The sequence below is a fragment of the Panicum virgatum genome, chromosome 8N, assembly GCF_016808335.1.
Source record: "Panicum virgatum strain AP13 chromosome 8N, P.virgatum_v5, whole genome shotgun sequence".
Classification (NCBI taxonomy): domain Eukaryota; kingdom Viridiplantae; phylum Streptophyta; class Magnoliopsida; order Poales; family Poaceae; genus Panicum; species Panicum virgatum.
In genome coordinates, this window is record NC_053152.1 from 7,552,876 (window position 1) to 7,560,200 (window position 7,325).

General features: G+C 38.4%; 1 long non-coding RNA gene across 1 annotated transcript; it reads left to right on the top strand.

Moving 5' to 3' along the window:
- Positions 1 to 209: 209 nt before the first annotated feature.
- Positions 210 to 739, top strand: LOC120686024. Its single transcript, XR_005679932.1, has 3 exons — positions 210 to 316; positions 486 to 546; positions 679 to 739. It is a non-coding gene; the product is annotated as an uncharacterized LOC120686024 (long non-coding RNA).
- The last annotated feature ends 6,586 nt before the right edge of the window (positions 740 to 7,325 follow it).

A 7,325-nucleotide genomic window follows, 5' to 3' on the forward strand; every position in this document is an offset into this window, starting at 1 on the left:
AAAGGTTGTTTAAAGGTATCACAGAGTTCAATCAAGGAGAAAGGAAATCAGGCTGCCTCCTTTTCCTAATGGTATGGTGCATCATTTTTTTTTACTCACACAATGCAAGTTGTTTGTTTTTGCCAACTATATAATCTGACCCCCTCCCCCAACCAATACATATGCTACCTGCAGATTTTGTATTTGAATGCCCTCGACACCGGTGATGCTGTAGATCAATCTGCGGAAGTAATAGTTTCTGTTTGGACACGAAGCTTGGTAACTCAAATCACCGGAATGGATAGGGGTATCTGATTCTGAATTTGGGAAGTTATATGTAAGTCATCTGACCACCCCCCCCCCACTCCCTCCCCTTTTTTCTAGCTTTTTCTCGGGGAGTATCAATCTATATGTTGCCCAAATAGCAACTTCACTTATGGACATGTATCAACTTATTGACCAGCATGTTGCAAGTTCACTAATAATTCATATAATGTTTTTTGCAGCTCAAAGCTAAATATCAAAGGAAGTCCCCCACAATGCTGATACAACCACAAATATGACATGGTATGCTCCTGAAACATTTTGTGTTTTCTTTTTCTTACATACGAACATGCATACGAACTAAATATCAACTTAGATATACTAACTATCAACTTACATATGAACTAACTATCAAGTTGTGCCTTACAACCTCAGGTCCTCTTCCCAATCTATGAAGCAAATGAAACAGAACCGGATGCAGCAGGGCATTGGTTTAAAGTTGCACTAAACCTGGTAGATACTACATCAATGGGGAAGATGATATAGAGGAAGCATCGGAAGGCGAAGGAAGGAAAAAATGATGCATGGAAGATGTTTCTTTTTTATCTTTTTTGCCTCACAATATTGTCTCAAATCAGTATTGTCTCAAATTAGTATTTTTTTGTCTCCAATAGAACACAGCAATAAGACATAACTAGACACAGCAACAAAACACAACTTGACACACCAATAAGACACAACTTGATACACCAATAAGACACAACTTGACACACTAGTGATATCCCTAAAAAGACTATGCTGTTACATAAATTGTAGGTGTCTCAAAATATTGTTGTCTCCAAAAACACACTGTCCCAAATAGCGGCATCCTAAAAGGCCTATGCTGTTATATAAACTCATTTATTCTATAACTTTATTGTAAGCTTTTTTGCCAACTTGGATAGACAATTTGTTGTATTATGTTCAGTAGAATCATAATAGCCACATGAATTTTTTTTCTGTTGCAGACCCAGCGGATTCTTTATTCTCTTTGATCTTGGCCGCCCTTGCCTTTTAGTAATAGTTGGATCCTTAAACTCCTAAGGTAGCACCTGATGAAAAATAGGAAGTACAATCAAAACAAACAACAAACTCGAGAACTGACTCGTAGCTCAGTTGGCTAGGATCGCTGGTGCGCGACCTGCCCGCCCGCGTTCGAAGCCTGGTTTCGACGCTGGTGTCTCACCGGGAACAGTAGTTCCCTTTAACAATTTCCAGTTGAAGTCTGCAGCCTCTCACGTGTGGAGCCACAAAGGGATTGCGACGCGCTCGTCGCCTACGGAATCTTCCGGTGATCTCAAGATGGACGCGGTTTCTAGATCTGACATCTGAGTGTAGTTGTAGGTTTGTTTGTACATGTGGGGTGCTGTGAGGCGTGCGTGTGTTGGGTGGGTGTGCGTGCATGTATGAACAGATTCAACAGCTGTACCCAGATGAGAGGCTAAAAAAAACAGACTCTCAAATTGCTTTTTTCTAAAGGATACATGATTGGAGAGCGGGAACTGTGTCAACAACGCCTGGTAGCAACAGTGCTTGTTTTTTTCGAGGTCTTACCGCCACGCCGGATAAGTTAACACTTTCACTAAAACCAAAATTGCTACAAACAATTGAACCAAAATTGACATGTGTATACAGGATAATATGCAAGTTTAGATCAGAAAAAACACATCGGCAGAGAGATGGAGACAAGTTGACACTTTCACAAAACCAAAACTGCCACAACAACAAAACCAAAATTGACACGTTGTAGATACTAACAAGTTTAAATCAGGAATAAAAACACATCAACAGAGAGATGGAGACAAGTTGGCACTATACAAAATATATTGCTACATGTCCATGTATAAATTTGTATTAATCAACATAAGTAGATAGTTCTATACAAATGATTTCAAAACATATCAAAATGGATATTATATTGTAGCTATTGTTGTAAAAGGATACAATGGTGCAAATAAAATTGAAAACGGATCCTTGACGAGAGAAATATACAAATTTGAAGGAAACATCATCTCTATTTAAGTTGTAACAAAGTAGAAGTTATCACATATTCTATACACACACATACATATACTTATATTGCACATGAAGAACAAGTTATTATTTGTAAAATATAATACAAATTGTTACATAGGTTGTACATATGTTGTGATTACATATTCAACATAAATTGATAGTTGTATAAAACAGCTTCAAAATATACCAAATATGGATCTAGTTTTGTAGATCTCTTTGCAAAGAATACAATGGTGCAAACAGATTTAAAATATAATTTGTGATGAGAGAGTTATGCTCATTTGAAGGTAATATGCCTATATCGTAATTGTGACATCAGCGATGATGTCAGCTAAAAACGATAGTTTCCCTAGATGCTTTTGCGCGGCTGACCAGCCATGATGGGCGCGCGACAGCAGGAAGCGGAGGTGCGCTTCCGTCACAGGATAGGGTCGCGCGGTCGCTTTCAGCGCAACCCGTCGCGCCTTATCCCGGTGCTCGTTTGGAGCTCAGAATGGGCTAAGCTGTTCGGCCTAAGCCCTTTCTTGCTCCTTCGCTTCTCAATTTTCTCATGCAGGCCTTTCTCAATTTTATTGGTCCAGTTATCCACCAAGCTTGTAAAAAACCCTCTGATTATGTTGTATTTCATGCAAATATGCACCATCATGCAAAATACAACACATATGCAAATATGGGGTTATTTAAGGTACCAAGTGGTAGGTTAGTGTAAGAATCAGTATGTAAACACCACTTAAATGGTATAAAAAGGTGTCATAATTGAGAGTTAACAAATATATACTTTATTTGTCAAAAAAGTTTTTGCACCCTTTTAAAATTTTGAATATCCATACCCGAATTCTAAGCCCGCCCCAAGTTTGTGAGGACGGATCAAAATTCAGGTATGGTACGGCTGGACTGACAAAGCAAAAGGCTGCATTATAGCACTTGTGCTAATGCCTAAAAATAATTAAACTCTTCCTAAAATAATTAAGCTTAAAGTTGAGCATGTATTCCTAGCAAAATCTAAGGTATGGCGGCAACCATACCATGCCGTACTGCATGCTCCCGCACTGGTTGGGATCTAATACCACCGATTTTGTAACAGACATATATTACTCAGATTTTATCCAGCTAATTTTTGGTCAAAGCATGATCTTAAAAAAACAAAATATTCCTACAAAGATATAGACAAAGGGATTAAATATTTAGCACCCAATAAACGCACCAATTAAGAGACACGTTATACATTAGTAGCCCATAAAACCGTACTGCAATGGAGGAAGATTTGTTGAGGCACTAATCTTGATGGCACATAGTTTGCTCTCTTGTCAGTTATTTTCTTTATTCTCTATATGATCCTGTAGCAACCCATGTTATATACATACAACAAAAATAACCAGCTTATAATCTTTAGAGCAAGTATATTGGTTCGCACCAGCGATCTTGTACGCCCTCTCTTGAAATGCTATGTAAGTTTTTTATGATGTAGAGCCGTAGATGTCAGAACCGGGACTACGGGACTGTACATAACGTAGTTCATACAGAAATAAGGGATAGGACATGTCTATACCTTATCTGTGTTGTACTCTACTCGCATGCGAAGTAAAACTAGTCCATACAGAAGGAAGCTACTCGAGTTGTACTCGAGTAAGATTCCTAAGCTAGTGTCGGACTAGGATTCATGTAACCCTGTCCTCCCGGATATATAAGGGCGGGCAGGGACCCCCTCAAAACACATCAACACCCAAGGGAATACAAACCACCAAATATGACGTAGGGTATTACGCACATCGCGGCCCGAACCTGTCTAAACCTCGTATTGCTTGCATCATCGAGTTACTAATCTCGGCGACACCCTACCTAAAACTCACCACCTCGGGTATACCCCTCGGTGGGCAGGCGGTAAAACACCGACAGTAGAGGACGGGAGAGTTGAGAGAAAAACTCGCACAAGTTGTTGTTCCTATGCAACTAATAGTATTTCTTTCTCTATGTACAAATTAAGAGTTATTGTAAGATAATTTAAAAGACAACCATTGTAGATGTTGTTTGTTAAGTTATCTTGAAGTCACGTGTCAATGCATGAGACCATCTATAAAACACCACCAATGCACTTGTACTTTAATGTTGTATTCTTTTTTATTTAAATAATTTTTACTTTCATTAAAATGCAAAATATATTTTTTACTTTTACCCAATATCCAAAAAATATCTGAGTAGCTCATTGCACATTCGATTAGTATCCGTTGGACAAAACTATCAGTTCGTATCTCTATCTGACATATCTAACACTATTTGTATTAATATTCGTATATATCCATTCATATCGAATTTGTTCTCATCCGTACTTGCTGTGGTCATTTTCTTTATAATCACGGTCCAAGAGTTTTAAGAAAATGTCTTATATCTTAATTGGTATAAAAAAAAGAAAAAAAAGTCCATTTTACTCCCTTCAACAATTCACTTTGTCCGCTTAACCCCTGAGCAAAATTTAGGCTCAATTTACTGCCCCAACAATTTCAATTAGTCCAATCTACCATCTAATAATATTTCTCTTTTTTATTTCTCCGCGTACGAATTGAATTTTAAGTTCAAATTTTGTGAATGGATAGAGAACATGAAGTCATATGTTAAAAAATATTAAGAATTTTTCATGGTTATTTTCATAATTTGAAAATATTTAACACAAAATTTATCACAAAAATACAATTCTGCATGAAAAATATTCATGAAAAAAATTATAATGTATTTTTCTAGCATAGGGCATCATATTATAAGTTACAGTGAAAAATTTAAAGTTCAAATTCCATTTATAAGTGGAGAAATAAAAAAAAGAAATCTTATTAGGGGGTAGATTGGACCAATTGAAATAGTTTAGGGGTAGCTTGAGCCTAAATTTTATTTAGAGGTTAAGTGGACAAAGTGAATTGTTGAGGGAGTAAAATGGACTTTTTTCAAAAAAAATGTAAAATGCATTTTTAGTCACGGTTGCTTGTCTGCCTTAGCACGGTGGCGTGAACTGCCTATGTAAATCCATTTTAGCTACATGTAAAAACTGTTTTTATAGTGTTGGAATCTAATACAACCAATTTTGTAAAAAACATATATTACTCAGATTTTTTTATCCAGCTAATTTTTTTGTTCAAAGCATGATCTTGAAAATCAAAATATTCCTTACAGACAGATAGACAAAGGGTTTATAACATTTAGCAGCCAATAAATGCACCAATCAAGAGACACGTTATATATCCAATAAAACCATACTTACCTAGTATCTTTCAACATGAAGATTGTCGGGAAAAAAGAGAGTATATATATATATATATATGGAAAATCCATTCCACACGCACTTGTAGCTACTCCTACATATGTACGTGACCTAACGAAGCATGTACGTAAAGTATATGATCATACTAAAATATCTATGATGGTATATACGTTGGGTATGTGATCATACATATAGTATGTGAACATACTATTTTTTATATACTAGTACTAAGGTATAATTATAATATATTTAAAACATAGGGGTGCTTTTGAAATTTTTTGTATATATCCTTTTGAAGTATCTTAGAATTAGTATATGAACATACACAAAGTGATAAATGAGTTGTAGACATACGCACAGTGGTATACTGATAGTTGAGAGTAGTTACACGCTAGTCACAAGTGTAAATAAAACTCATCCTATATATAATAAAATTATATATCAAATGACAACCATAACATAGTAGGAACAAACTTATTATTAGTAGGAATTGATTTTCGCCCAAAAACAAAAGATGGCAGGAATTGATTTTCTCCCCTAAAAAAAAGATGGCAGGAATTGATTGCCCGAGATTTTCTCCGGATCATTTTGCTCGCGGCTCTGGTCTATATAAGCAAAGCAAAACTCCCCCGCAAATCTAACGAGCAGCATCAAGAAACCATCAGTCTCCAAATAAACAAAAAAAATCAACAAGATGGTGCCGTCGAAGAAGACTCACGCCGCCTTCGTCGCCGTCGCGCTGCTGGTGGCGGCTCTCCTCGCCGCCGTCGCGTTCGCTGGCAGGGGCGACCTCCCGGTGGCCGACGACAACAGCAGCAGGTGCTCCAGGGTCGGGGCCTGCTCGGACACCCTGTGCACGGAGAAGTGCGGCGTCCACGACGTCGGGTCCTGCAAGTTCGTCGGCCTCTTCGTCTACTGCTGCTGCGCCCACGTACACCCGGCCTCGCCCATCGATGCCGCCCCGCCGCTGCTTGGTGGTCACTGATGATTTGATCCGTCTCTTAGTGTTGATGCGTGGTTAGACGTGATGATATGGTTAGATGTTTTGCAACTATATATGGATGTATCGGGTCTAAGTAGTACTCGAGATTACAATATGGAAGTGCCAAAATAAGCATGCATGGGTTATTCTCTTTTTCTATTGGAAATCTATTTACTCTTTTCTTTCGTTTACTGGTTTAATGACAGTTCAGGCCGTCGCTATGTTTTACTAAATTTTAATTTAATAATTTTTTTCTAGGGGAATTAATTGTGCGAGGAATTTTTTGGCCTTGTCTTTTATATGGTTTTATGTATTATGGAGGGAGTGGAGGCTTGCAGGTGGGACAACATCAGCCAAGGTCACCTTGAAATCACTTTGAGATGTTTTAGGGCTGTAAATTTGAACGGTTTCGACAGATGAGGTGTGTACTATGCCTGACATTCGAGTGGTGGTGGTGTTGGCGCGGGGGTGCTTGTTTCACAATCAATGACAAGTTTAACGGCGCAAATCGGACTTTACTAAAAAAGAAAGGGGTAATTTAACAACATTGCACATATGTGATTTGGCTCAAGAGGACGAAGCAGGTCCGGCTCCAGGGTATGGGGAAGTGTGCGACTTCCTAGGGCCCATGATAGCTAGGGTTCATCTCCGAGCAGTGATCGTGTAACGCACCAGTAGAAGAACCTGTGGCAGTATTTGCATAGCTCCTTCCTCCGATCAAAAGGTGTCTCTCAACGATGAGCGCCTGGGAGGTGGCGGGCGTCACGTAAGGATAAGCGCAAAGGCGCCAAGCAGAAA